Below are 15,739 nucleotides of genomic sequence, written 5' to 3'. Positions count from 1 at the left end.
TTCACTGAGGACATCCATTTTGAAATCCATTAAAGCTGATGCATGCATCACTAGGTCAATTTTTATTGCTTAGTGGTATTTCATAGTTTGGGTAAACCAGTTACTTTTACTGGTTATTCACCAACTGAAGGGCATTTGACCAATTTCTAGCTTTTGGGGGGTATTATGAATAGAGCAGCTGTGAACACTTGTGTACAGATTTTGTTTGAGTATAAGTTTTCACTTTTCTGTGATTAATGTCCAAAAGTGCAACTGGGTTGTATGGTAAGTGCATATTTAATTTGTTTTTGTTTTTGTTTTTTATAAGTGAGAAAGCTAAGCCTTAAAGAGGTGGAGTGCCTTGCTTGAGGTCAAATAGCCTGGCAGACCCTCCCAAGGGAGAGTAGAGGAAGCCAAAGATACATTTGGCCTTCACAAAGGTTTTGCTTTGGGCTACCCTGGCAGGCCTGTCCAGCTGGTGGCACAAGGATGCAGAGAACACTTCTGAAATACCCCAGGGTGTCACTTTAATGGTCTCCTTGGAGTCTTTGCTGCCAAACAGAGTTAAAAGAGAATTGATATTTTAACAAGGTCCACCTTGGTAACCTTACCATATGTAGTTAATGAGGCCCCCTGGACATGGTCTAACAGAACTGTCTCCCTTAATACCAAACAGGGTGCCTTTGAGGGTCATATTCAAAAAGACTCTTATGTGTAGGATCTTATAAATTATAATATCAAAGACTTCTAGAACATTATCTGTATTCTAGGCAGTGTTCTAGGCATTTTATTATATTCGTTTATTTTCTCTGAAGCAATTCTGCTATTATCCCATTTTATAGACAAGGAAACTGTGGCACTAAAAAGCTGAGCAATTTGCCTAAGGTCATATAGCAAGTGATAGACAAAGATTTAAACCCAGGCATGGTAGCTCTAGAGTTAATGCTCTGACATATTTTTCTCTAGGTATTGACATGTTTTAATATCTACAATGCAATAGTAACTTGTTGACAAGTCTCTTTTATCCCACAGTCTCTCTAGTTTTAAAATATCCAAGTGAAAAATAACTGCACAGCACATGAAGGCTATCTTACCATGCACCATGGAAAGCTTTTAGGGTCTCCCTGCTGCCCTCTGTGTGACTTCTGAGGCCCTCCAAGTTCTGACTCCTGCCTTCATCTCCAGCCTGAGCCCATGACTCCCTCCTCCACTCATACAGCTGCATTTCCCTGTGCATATTTACTTTTAAAAGAAACTGACAAATGATTTTCCAGAATGGCTGAATCATTTTACAGCCCCACTGGTAATATATGCATGATCTAGTTACTCTGCATCTTCAAGAGCATTTGGTGTTGCCATTATATTTCATCTTAGCCATTCTAAGGGTGGTGGGTAGTTTGGTTTTTATTTGTATTTCTCTAATATCTAATGGTGTTGAACATATTCTCATGTGTTTATGTGCTATGTGTAAATCCTCATCAGTAAAATGTCTGTTAATTTCTTTTTTCTATTGTCTAACTGGATATTTTTTAATGTTGAGTTTTGATGGTTCCTAATATATTATAGATACTAGTCTTTTTTACCCATTCTGGCTGCTATAACAACATACCATAGGCTGAATGGCTTAAAACCAACAGAAACTTAATTCTTACAGTTCTGAAGTCTGGAAGTCTAACATCGGGTGTCAGCATGGTCTGGTTCTAGTGATGGTCCTCTTCTGAGTTGCAGACTGCCACCTTCTTGCTATGTTCTCACATGGTAGGAAGAGAATTGGGAGCTTGATGGAAGGTCACTTTTATCAGAACCCTATACCATTTATGAGAGCTCTAACCTCATAACTAATCACCTGTCAAAGTCCTCACCTCCTGGTATCATCACATCAAGGGGGGACTAGGTTTCAACATATGAATTTTGTGGGACACAAACATTCAGATCATAGCAAATCCTTTGTAGGTTATTTAGTTTGCAAACATTTTCTCTCAGTCTGTAGTGTTTTATTCATTTTCTTACCAGAGTCTTATTTTTTTTCTTTTTTCTTTAAATTTTATTTTACTTAATTAATTAATATATAGTGTATTATTTGTTTCAGAGGTAGAGTTCAGGGATTCATGAGTTACATATAACACCCAGTGCTTATTATATCATGTGTCCTCCTTAATATCCATCACCCAGTTACCCCATGCCCCCACTCGTCTCCCTTCCAGCAACCCTCAGTTTGTTTCCTATATTAAGAGTCTCTTATGGTTTATCTTTCTCTCTGATTTCCTCTTAATTTTAATTTCCCTTCCCTTCCCCTATGATCTTCTGTTTTGTTTCTTAAATTACACAAAGGAGTGAAATCATATAATTGTCTTTCTCTGATTGACTTATTTCGCTTAGCATAATCCATGTTGTTGCAAATGATAAGATTTCATTTTTTGATGGCTGAGTAATATTCCTGTTGTGTGTGTGTGTGTGTGTGTGTGTGTGTGTGTGTACACATATGCACCACATCTTCTTTATCCATTCATCTGTCAATGGACGTTTGGGCTCTTTCCATAGTTTGGCTATTGTGGACATTGCTGCTGTTAACACTGGGGTGCAGATGCCCCTTTGGATCACTATTTTTGTATCCTTTGTGTAAATACCTAGTAGTGCAATTGCTGGGACATCGGGTAGCTCTATTTTTATGATGTACAGATAATTAGAATGACTAAGAGAGTACAGCAAGTTGCTGCCTATAAGAGGAACATAAAACAGTCAATTGTCCTTCCATGCATGCAAACAAAAAAATATTTAAATAAAACTTGAAAATTAATAGCAATTATAATAGCATCAAAATATAAATATTTGAGGATAAATCTAACAAAGGATGGGCAAGGACAACATGTAGATTATTATAAAACTTTAATAAAAGATATTATAGATCGATATTCCATTTCATTGAAAAAATACTTCATATAGTAAGCATGCTACTGTTCTTCATGCTGAACTTAAGAAAGATCTTAAGATTCATTGCAACTTTAAATAATACTCCAAAAAGTTATTTTTTAACTTAAAAAGTTGATTCTAAATTATATAGGAAAGAGTAAAGCCTCAAGCTCCATAGAAAGAATGACAGATTGACAACAGCAAAAGCAATGGAGGGAAAATATTATTAAATACTATCTTCAGTATGCTAAGAAAAAATAACTGTCAACTTAGAATTCAATAACAAGCAAATATATTTTCTGAACAGTACATAGTACTGTTAAGATGGAAATATTCTCAGGTTGATCTACAGATTCAATGCCATTCCTATCAAAATTTCAACTTTCTTAATTATGGAAATGACAAGTTGATTCTAAAATCCATATGGAAATCAGAGAAACCAGAATAGGAAAAATAATGTTGAAAAAGAAGAACAAGGTTAGAGGACTCACACTTTCTGAAATTGAAATCTACTAAAAGCAACAGTCACCAAAACAATGTGGTACTGGCACAGGTATAGACATATAGATCAATGGAATGGAGCAATCTAGAGATGAACTCAAGCATCCATAGTCAATTTATTGTGACAAGGGTGCTAAGCCCATTCAAGGAGGGAAGACTATTTTTTCCAATAAATGGTGCTGGGACAACTGGATGGCTACATACAAAAGAAAGAAGTTCAACCCTCTACCTCATATCATAAACAAATTAATTCAAAAATATAAAAAAAGTAAATGTAAGAGATAAAAAATATAAAATCTGTAAGAAAACAAAGGTGTAAATCTTCATACTTGGCATTAGGCAATAGTTTCTTAAATATGATACCAAAAACAAGCAATCAAAGAAAAAATACCTCATCAAAATGAACAAATTTTGTGACTCAAAGAACACTATTAAGAAACTGAGAAAACAACCACAGGATGGAGAAAAATTTGCATATCATATATCTGATAAGGGTCTAGTATCCAAAATGCATAAAGACCTCTTATATCCCAATAATAAAATGCAGATAAACCAATTTAAAAATAGGCAAAATATCTGAACAGACATTTCTCCAAGATAGATATGTAAATATCTATCTTGGAGAATATGCCAACAAGTGCATAAAAAGATGTTCAACATCATTAGTCATCAGGCATATGCAAATTGAAACCAAAATGAGATACTACTTCACACCACTAGGATTTCTACAATCAGAAAGAAAAAACAAACAAAATAACGCGTATGGATCAGGATGTGGAGAAAACGGAACCTTCAGAGACTGCTTGCTGGTGGAAATCCAAAATAGTGTAGCCTCTATAAAAAGCCATTTGACATTCACAATAACATTATTCAAATGACCAGAGGGTGGAAGTAGCAAGCAAAGTGCCCATCAAGTGATGAACAGATAAACCAAATGAGATATATGGATACAATGAAATGTTTTTCAGCCATAAATAGAGTGAGGTACTAATACATACTACAACAATGGAGGAAACTTGAAACATTATGCTAAGTGAAAGAAGCCAAACATAAAAGGCCACATGTTGTATGATTTATATACATAAATCTCTACAAGAGACAGAGAGTAGAGTGGAGGTTGCCAGAACCTTGGGGGAGTGGGACAGGGAGTAATTGGTAACCTATATGGACTTTGTTTTGTGTGTGTGTGGGGGGGAGTGTGATGAAAATATTTTAAGATATTGGTGATGATTGCACAACATTGTGAATATACTAAAACCATTGAACTGTATATTTTAAAATGGTGAATTTAATCATATGTGAATTATATCCCAATTAAAAAAAAAGTGATGAGAAAAAAATATTGGTAAAAACATCGGTTAATGTAACAACAATCCACTGTATTTTTTTCTAACTTCTTAAAGCAAATATAACAATACTTAATTTTTGGTGGGAAAATAAGCCAGATCTAAAATATTATAAAGTAGTAGCATGGGGGGGCGGAGCAAGATGGCGGAGGAGTAAGAGACCTAGATTTCATCCGGTCTCAGGAATTCAGCTGAATAGGGATCAAACCATTCTGAACACCTACGAACTCAACAGGAGATCGAAGAGGAGAGTAGCAACAACTCTCTGAACAGAGAAGAGACCACTTACTGGAAGGTAGGACGTGCGGAGAAGTGAATCCGAGGCGATATTCGGGAGGATAGACGGCGGGGGAGGGGCCTCCGCCGGCCGCTTCTGGCAAGTGCTAGAGCCGCGGAGCACAAAATCGGACCTTTTAGAAGCCGGCTCCACTGAGGGACGTCGCTCCAGTGGCTAAGCGGGGGTGGAACCCTCGCGGGACAGTGGGGTCTCAGGACCCTTGGGGTCACAGAAAGACCGGGGGAGCCTGAGTGCGCCAGGGCTCCCAGGTATCGGAGCGGGGAAGCCAGCTGCAGAGACGGAGCTGAGGCGCGGGCTCTCAGCTCGGGGTTGCCATAAACTGTGATCCACAGCACAGTCAGGCCACTGCTCCTGCAGCAGGGACCCAACAGGCGGCAGATCCGGGGAGACTCCCCTTCCTTCCCGGGGAGGAGCGGCGCGGGAACGCACCGCAGGGATCTGCTGGGTTTGGAGACTCCACACGGGGTCGGGTGCCAGAGATACAAATGCTCCGTCACAGGCCGGGTGAGCACGGAGTGCGGCCGGAGACCCGGGAGACGGGAGTGACTGCTTTTCTCTGGGGGCGCACTGAGGAGCGGGGCCCTGAGTTCTCAGCTCCTCCGGGTGGAGATTGGGAGGCCACCATTTTTGCTCTGGTCCTCCAAGGCTGTACGGAGAGCTTGCAGGGAACAAAAGCTCCTGAGATCAAACCCGAGCAGCTTGCTTAGCCCGGACCAACAAGGGCGGGGCAATTCAGCCTCCGGCAAAGACATTTGGAAACCACAGCAACAGGCCCCTCCCACAGAAGATCAGCACGAACAGCCAGCAAGCCAAGACCAAGTTTACCGATCAAGGAGAACGGGAGAACTCCAGCGCTAGGGGAATACTGCACATAGAATTCATGCTTTTTTTTTACCATGATTCATTAGTTCATCAAAGTTAATTTTTGTTAACTGTTTTTTTTCTTTTTCTCTTTCCCTTTTTCAAGCAACATCTTATCAATCTCTTTTTTAAAAAAAAAACTTTTTTTCATTTTTAGAGTCATATTTTATCCCTTCATAGTAGTTACCCTTATTTTTGGCATATATATATAAGTTGTTCTCTCTTTAAAATTTTGAGATACAGTTTCTTCTAACAGATAAAAATATCCCCTAAATCACTAGTGTATGGTTCTGTTCTAGTCTCCTGCCTGATCACATTCCCTCCCTTTTTTCTTTTTTTTTAAATCTTCTTTCTTTTTTCAAACAACTTCTTATCTTATCAAGTCCTTTTATAAAATCTTTTATAATTTTCATCTTTACAGTCATCTTCTATCCCTTCATTGTATCAACCCTTATTTTGTACATATATGTCTTTCTTCCTTTAAAATTTTAGGAGGCACTTTTTTCTAACAGACCAAAATATGCCCAAAATCTAGTGTGTGGCACTGATCTATGCACTAGCCTGATCATATTTGATCACATTCTGCTTTTTTTGTATTGTTCTGTTTTTGTTTTTATCTTTTTTTTTCTCTTTCTTTTTTCTTTCTTTCCCTTTCTTTTCCCCTGGTTTCAGGTCTTTTCTGATTTGTATACAGTATATTTGCTGGGGACGTTGTAAACCTGTTAGCATTTTGTTCTCTCATTCATCTATTCTCCTCTGGACAAAATGACAAGACGAAAAAAATCACCTCAGCAAAAAGAACAAGAGGTAGTACCGTCAGCCAGGGACCTACTCAATACGGACATTAGTACGATGTCGGACCTAGAGTTCAGAATCATGACTTTAAAGATACTAGCTGGGCTTGAAAAAAGCGTGGAAGTTATTAGAGAAACGCTTTCTGGAGAAATAAAAGAACTAAAATCTAACCAAGTCGAAATCAAAAAGGCTATTGATGAGGTGCAATCAAAAATGGGGGCACTAACTGCTAGGATAAATGAGGCAGAAGAGAGAATCAGCGATATAGAAGACCAAATGATGGAAAGTAAAGAGGCTGAGAAAAAGAGGGAGAAACAACTACAGGATCACGAGGGCAGAATTCGAGAGATAAGTGATTCGATAAGACGAAACAACATTAGAATAATTGGGATCCCAGAAGAAAAAGAAAGAGAGAGAGGGGCAGAAGGTGTATTGGAGCAAATAATAGCAGAGAACTTCCCTAATGTGAGGAAGGAAACAGGCATCAAAATCCAGGAGGCACAGAGAACCCCTCTCAAAATCAATAAAAATAGGTCAACACCCCGACATCTAATAGTAAAACTTACGAGTCTCAGAGACAAAGAGAAAATCCTGAAAGCAGCTCGGGAGAAGAGATATGTAACCTACAATGGTAAAAATATTAGATTGGCAACAGACCTATCCACAGAGACCTGGCAGGCCAGAAAGGACTGGCAAGATATCTTCAGAGCACTAAACGAGAAAAATATGCAGCCAAGAATATATATCCAGCTAGGCTGACATTGAAAATAGAGGGAGAGATAAAAAGCTTCCAGAACAAACAAAAACTAAAGGAATTGCAAACACGAAACCAGCCCTCCAAGAAATATTGAAAGGGGTCCTCTAAGCAAAGAGAGAGCCTAAAAGCAGCAAAGATCAGAAAGGAACACAGACAACATACAGTAACAGTCACCTTACAGGCAATACAATGGCACTAAATTCTTACCTTTCAATAGTTACCCTGAATGTAAATGGGCTCAATGCCCCAATCAAAAGACACAGGCTATCAGATTGGATTAAAAAAAAAGACCCATCCATATGCTGTCTGCAAGAGACTCATTTTAGACCCAAAGAAACCCCCAGATTGAAAGTGAGGGGGTGGAAAACCATTTACCATGGTAATGGACACCAAAAGAAAGCTGGGGTGGCAATCCTTATATCAGACAAACTAGATTTTAAAACAAAGACTGTAATAAGAGATGAGGAAGGACACTATATCCTACTTAAAGGGTCTATCCAACAAGAAGATCTAACAATTGTAAATATCTATGCCCCGAACATGGGAGCAGCCAATTATATAAGGCAATTAATAACAAAAGCAAAGAAACACATTGACAACAATACAATAATAGTGGGGGACTTTAACACCCCCCTGACTGAAATGGACAGATCATCTAAGCAAAAGATCAACAAGGAAATAAAGACTTTAAATGACACAATGGACCAAATGGACTTCGCAGACATATTCAGAACATTCCATCCCAAAGCAACGGAATACACATTCTTCTCTATTGCCCATGGAACATTCTCCAGAATTGATCACATCCTAGGTCACAAATCAGGTCTCAACCGGTACGAAAAGATTGGGATCATTCCCTGCATATTTTCAGACCACAATGCTTTGAAACTAGAACTCAATCACAAGAGGAAAGTCGGAAAGAACTCAAATACATGGAGGCTAAAGAGCATCCTACTAAAGAATGAATGGGTCAACCAGGAAATTAAAGAAGAATTAAAAAAATTCATGGAAACCAATGAAAATGAAAACACAACTGTCCAAAATCTTTGGGATACAGCAAAGGCAGTCCTGAGAGGAAAGTATATAGCAATACAAGCCTTTCTCAAGAAACAAGAAAGGTCTCAAATACACAACCTAACCCTACACCTAAAGGAGCTGGAGAAAGAACAGCAAATGAAGCCTAAACCCAGCAGGAGAAGAGAAATAATAAAGATCAGAGCAGAAATCAATGAACTAGAAACCAAAAGAACAGTAGAACAGATCCACGAAACTAGGAGCTGGTTCTTTGAAAGAATTAACAAGATGGATAAGCCCCTGGCCAGACTGATCAAAAAGAAAAGAGAAATGACCCAAATCAAAAAATCATGAATGAAAGAGGAAAGATCACAACCAACACCAAAGAAATACAAACAATTATAAGAACATATTATGAGCAACTCTATGCCAGCAAATTAGCTAACCTGGAAGAAATGGGTGCATTCCTAGAGATGTATCAACTACCAAAACTGAACCAGGAAGAAATAGAAAACCTGAACAGACCTATAACCACTAAGGAAATTGAAGCAGTCATCAAAAATCTCCCAAGAAACAAAAGCCCAGGGCCAGATGGCTTCCCAGGGGAATTCTATCAGACATTTAAAGAAGAATTAATACCTATTCTCCTGAAACTGTTCCAAAAAATAGAAATGGAAGGAAAACTTCCAAATTCATTTTATGAGGCCACCATTACCTTGATCCCAAAACCAGACAAAGATTCCATCAAAAAGGAGAATTACAGACCAATATCCTTGATGAACATGGATGCAAAAATTCTCGCCAAAGTACTAGCCAATAGGATCCAACAGTACATTAAAAGGATTATTCACCACGACCAAGTGGGATTTATCCCTGGGCTGCAAGGTTGGTTCAACATCCACAAATCAATCAACGTGATACAATACATTAACAAAACAAAGAACAAGAATCATATGATCCTCTCAATAGATGCAGAAAAGCATTTGACAAAGTACAGCATCCTTTCTTGATCAAAACTCTTCAGAGTATAGGGATAGACGGTACATACCTCAATATCATAAAAGCCATCTACGAAAAACCTACAGCGAATATCATTCTCAATGGGGAAAAGCTGAGAGCTTTTCCCCTAAGGTCAGGAACGCGGCAGGGATGTCCACTCTCACCACTGCTATTCAACCTAGTATTAGAAGTCCTAGCCACAGCAATCAGACAACAAAAAGAAATCAAAGGCATCCAAATCGGCAAAGACGAAGTCAAACTCTCACTCTTTGCAGATGACATGATACTTTATGTGGAAAACCCAAAAGACTCCACCCCAAAACTTCTAGAACTCATACAGGAATTCAGTCAAGTAGCAGGCTATAAAATCAATGCACAGAAATCAGTGGCATTCCTATACACCAACAAGACAGACGAGAGACAAATCAAGGAGTCGAGCCCATTCACAATTGCACCCAAAACCATAAGATACCTAGGAATAAATTTAACCAAAGAGGCAAAGGATCTGTACTCAGAAAACTATAAAATACTCAGGAAAGAAATTGAAGAAGACACAAAGAAATGGAAAAACATTCCATGCTCATGGATTGGAAGAACCAACATTGTGAAGATGTCAATGCTACCTAGAGCAATCTACACATTCAATGCAATCCCCATCAAAATACCATCCACTTTTTTCAAAGAAATGGAACAAATAATCCTAAAATTTGTATGGAACCAGAAGAGACCCCGAATAGCCAGAGGAATCTTGAAAAAGAAAAGCAAAGCTGGCGGCATCACAATTCCGGACTTCCAGCTCTATTACAAAGCTGTCATCATCAAGACAGTATGGTACTGGCACAAAAACAGACACATAGATCAATGGAACAGAATCGAGAGCCCAGAAATGGACCCTCAACTCTATGGTCAACTCATCTTTGACAAAGCAGGAAAGAATGTCCAGTGGAAAAAAGACAGTCTCTTCAACAAATGGTGTTGGGAAAATTGGACAGCCACATGCAGAAGAATGAAACTGGACCATTTCCTTACACCACACACAAAAATAGACTCCAAATGGTTGAAAGACCTAAACGTGAGACAGGAGTCCATCCAAATCCTAAAGGAGAACACAGGCAGCAACCTCTTCGACCTCAGCCGCAGCAACTTCTTCCTAGAAACATCACCAAAGGCACAGGAAGCCAGGGCAAAAATGAACTATTGGGACTTCATCAAGATAAAAAGCTTTTGCACAGCAAAAGAAACAGTCCACAAAACCAAAAGACAACCGACAGAATGGGAGAAAATATTTGCAAATGACATATCAGATAAAGGGCTAGTATCCAAAATTTATGAAGAACTTATCAAACTCAACGCCCAAAGAACAAATAATCCAATCAAGAAATGGGCAGTAGACATGAACAGATATTTTTCCAAAGAAGACATCCAAATGGCCAACAGGCACATGAAAAAGTGCTCAACATCGCTCGGCATCAGGGAAATCCAAATCAAAACCTCAATGAGATACCACCTCACACCCGTCAGAAAGGCTAAAATTAACAAGTCAGGGAACGACAGATGTTGGCGGGGATGTGGAGAAAGGGGAACCCTCCTACACTGTTGGTGGGAATGCAAGCTGGTGCAACCCCTCTGGAAAACAGTATGGAGGTTCCTCAAAGAGTTGAAACTAGAGCTACCATTCGATCCAGCAATTGCACTACTGGGTATTTACCCCAAAGATACAAATGTAGGGACCCGAAGGGGTATGTGCACCCCAATGTTTATAGCAGCAATATCCACAATAGCCAAACTGTGGAAAGAGCCAAGATGTCCATCGACAGATGAATGGAAAAAGAAGATGTGGTATATATACACAATGGAATATTATGCAGCCATCAAAAGAATGAGATCTTGCCATTTGCAACGACGTGGATGGAACTGGAGGGTGTTATGCTGAGTGAAATAAGTCAATCAGAGAAAGACATGTATCATATGACCTCACTGATATGAGGAATTCTTAATCTCAGGAACAAACTGAGTGTTGCTGGAGTGGTGGGGGCGATGGGAGGGATGGGGTGGCTGGGTGAACGACATTGGGGAAGGTATGTGCTACGGTGAGCACTATGAATTGTGTAAGACTGTTGAATCACAGATCTGTACTTCTGAAATAAATAACGCAACATATGTTAAGAAAAAAGAAAAAGAAGAAGATAGCAGGAGAGGAAGAATGAAGGGGAGTAAGTCAGAGGGGGAGACGAACCAGGAGAGATGATGGACTCTGAAAAACAAACTGAGGGTTCTAGAGGGGAGGGGCTGGGGGGATGGGTTAGCCTGGTGATGGGTATTGAGGAGGGCACATTCTGCATGGAGCCCTGGGTGTTATGAACAAACAATGAATCATGGAACAGTACACCAAAACAAATTATGTAATATATGGTGATTAACATAACAATAAAAAAATTAAAAAATATTATAAAGTAGTAGCATAATGCCATGGACTGAATGTTTGTGTTCCCTCCAAATTCACATGTTGAAGTTTTAATTCCCAATGTGATGATATTTAGAAATAAGGCATTTGGGAGGTAATTAGATTTAGAGAAGGTCATGAGGATAAAGCCCCATGATGGGATTAATGCCCTTAAAATATTAAGAAGAAACCAGAGCCCTCTCTCCGTTCCATGTAAGATAGAGCAAGAAGGTGGCCACCCACAAAGAAGGAAGAGGGTTCTCACCAGACAACAAATCTGCTTGCACTTGATCTTGGACTTTCAGCTTCTAGAACTATGAGAAATAAATGTCTGTTGTTTAAGCCACTCAATCTATGCTATTTTGTTATAGTAGCCTGAGCTAAGACACACATCAAGCTGGAAGGGACAGAGTTAAAGTGTGGCAACATCCTTGCATTGCTTGGGACAAACATAAAGCTATTGATTATTTAAAAAATCTGTTAGGTTTGCATATATGTCAAAATATCTAGGCTATACATTAGAAAAAAATCATAAAGACTCTTTGGAAGCATAATTTCCAAGCCATAGAGCAAAAAGTATAATTTTAAAAGGAAAAGAAACTCCACTATTTTAAAAAATGCAAAGGGTTACCAAAAAGCATCAGAAAAATAGGACAAAAAATTCACTAAAATGCATTTTGCATGTGGGAAGGATATGAATTATATGACCAAAGGGCCAACTGTAGCATGTTATATTTTCCTAAAATAGCCACAGCAGCATTTTTGGTCTGATGCACTCTTCCAGAACTTTGGCAATCCCTTACCAAGAAGTAGAACCCATTCCCATTTCTTTGGACATTGGGTGAGTCTATGTAAGTACTGTGACAAATAGAATGTGGTGGACATGATATTGCATGGCTTTTAATGCTGACTCCTAGAACACTTTTGCATTGAAGCCGTGAAGACATGGCTTCCATCTGGCTTTCTATCTAGAGACACTCACCCTTAGAACTGATACCATGTCTTCAGAAAACCAGATTAATGGAGATGCTGTGTATGGGTGTCATAGCTGACATTTCCAGGTAAGGTCCCAGTCTACAGCCAGTATCAAGAACAAGACATGTGAGTAAATGAGGATTCTAGCCCTTAACCTTTGAATGGTTCCAGTAGATACCAGAGTGGGAGAGATATGCTGTCCTCACTGAGGCCTGTCCAAGTTACAAATTCATGAGCAAAATAAATGTCATTATTTTAAGCTACTAAGTTTCAGGTAGTTTGTTATGCGGTAAAGTCAACCCAAACTGTTAAACTCTTTAGTATAACAACCCCCCTAACTTTGGGATAACTGTTTTCTGTTATGCAGAAGAAAATATTAGGCTTCTTTACAAATGGCTTTATTTATTAATGCAGTGGCTTTAGTTATCAACGCAGTGGTTCTCAACCTTTTGGAATTTATGACTTGTTTTTAAATTCTAGAAATGTTGGCAGGCACTGAAGAAGTTATATGATTTAAAACAATATAAAACATATCAGCAATAACCACTGCCTGGTTATTACTGAGAATCACAGTATCTCACAAAATGTCTAGAAATCCACAGCTACACTATTCATTTGGTCCTCCTTCTACTGTGACCTCCTCATTGACACAAAAATGAGTAAATATATTTATGGCTCCAATAGATCCATAACCATCCTTGGCATTGGCTCCTGTTCCGCTCTCCTGCAGCCAGTTGTACCCTATTCTGAAGCAGGTGGCACAGTGTGCTCAGTTCCATGTTCCTTTTGACAGTCATTACAAAAATAACCCAAACTCATTGACTGAGAGTTGGTGTCACAATTGGCATATCACCCACCACTCTGATGAAAAATAGCCTCCGTTCTTAACTCTTTGAGTGCCAGAAGCATAGGAAATGGTTGTTGCTATAGCATTCCAGTTCTCTAAGGAAATGTATCAGCCCTACAAGATGATGAAAAATTGGGAAAATTAGTTGTGGTTGTATAATTTTAGAAGAGTTTACTACTATACAAAGGCTCTTATTGATGTTAAAAAGATGGATTCTTAGAAGAACAGTTTCCTTGGACTGAAGAAAATGTCACTGCTGTTTACTCTGTAAGTCCGTTTCTTTTTCAGGATGCAGATGGTAGATATTAGGTACAATAACAACTTGTCACCTCCCTTAAACCTGCTTAAAAATTAAAACTGCATAACATAATAAAACTTAAAAAAAAAATTAAAACTGCATAACATAATAAAACTTAAAAAAAAAATTAAAACTGCAAAGAAGCCCTGAAAGGAGCACAGGAAAATTAGTGGAGAGAATGAAACAGGGTTTTGTTATGAATCTACATTCTCCTGGCTTTCTAAGGGGACCCCATTCATTGCCTGAACTTGTGCAGGTGACATAAACAAAGCTAATTATTGCTGCTAAGAAGCACATTTTGCCTAGGGCTATTTTATTTAAAATAGGACATGTTTCTGGCTGCTTATTCCACATGTTTTTTAGGCACATATGCTCCAAAGAGCTGCATATAAGACTGTATTATGATTTAGACATACATATAGATAATATGTATGGAATAGATAGAGATACTATATATATTACCCACATATATATAAATAATATATAATATTATTACTATATTACACATATGCACACACATCAACACAATTTCTATCCTTTTGGTGGAAGCCCACATCCTTACAAGCCAATGTCTAGTCTCAGAATTACTCAATCCCATTTTCTAGCTCACTCTATGGCTGTCCATGATTGGTGGAGTTCTAGGATCTCTGAAAAGAGCCAAACTAAGAAGGATACAGGCTTCATGCACATCACACTGCATCAACTGCTACTGGGATTGTCAAGAAAATATTAGTGTTTAAGATATACTAGAACTTTTTGAAAATCATGGAAGGATAAATTAAGGTTAAGAAGTAAGGGAAAACTTAAAACAGAGGCATCAGGGCTGTGCAATTTTTCATAGCCACTATAATGGGGGGACTAAGGAGGAGTTCAGGGGCTTCTATTTGATTCTATAGTTTCCCTCAATATCCTAAGTATTTAGAGTATTTCTTGAGATACAAGAAGAGAAAATATAAGTGATATTTCATGGATATTGTGGGGGAAAAATAAGAACTTTTAGGTTTTTTCCTGCCACAAAGCTAAATTAACTTCAAAACTGAATTACTTCATAACTTTAAAAACTGTTAAAATTTGGCAGGAGATGATGTGGTAGTCTTAGCATGCCCATTTTCCTTTTCAGTCCCTGTTTTCTATGATATTGCAGGCATTTGTATTTCTATGATAAAGAAGGTATCATGTGATTTCCTAAAATATGGTTTCATATGGAGGCCAACTGTTTTTGGGTGCTTCTGTAACTTTAAATACTACAGGATCATAAAATGCAACTTATACAATTCAATCTGCTACTTTTATTACCATGCTTAGTATGCTAAATATAGAAATAAATATTACCCAGAAAACTGTTTAACATTTACTAATTTAATTACATTTATGTAAGTATGTACGTATGTTATGTACGTAACATATGTAATCTCTACGCCACATGTGGGGCTTGAACTCATGACCCCAAGATCAAGAGTCACATACTGTCCTGAATGAACCAGCCAGGTGCCCCTAATTTAATTACCTTTTAAAGATGAGTTTTTATTCTCTGTCATAAGTTACTCATATTCATGGAATGTAGAATTTCTTAGTTTTTGTTAGTTTCACAAGGTTAGAATAAAAACTTAAAAATAAGGAAAATCTACTATTTTTTGTAAAACAAAGAAAGAGTGACTTTTTGGGAAAAGAAAGGCAAAGGTTTTTCGTTTATTCCGTTTTGTTGTTAACTTTCTA

The sequence above is a fragment of the Zalophus californianus genome, chromosome 14 (assembly GCF_009762305.2).
Source record: "Zalophus californianus isolate mZalCal1 chromosome 14, mZalCal1.pri.v2, whole genome shotgun sequence".
NCBI classification, from domain to species: Eukaryota; Metazoa; Chordata; class Mammalia; order Carnivora; family Otariidae; genus Zalophus; species Zalophus californianus.
Note: the sequence above shows the minus strand (reverse complement) of the source record.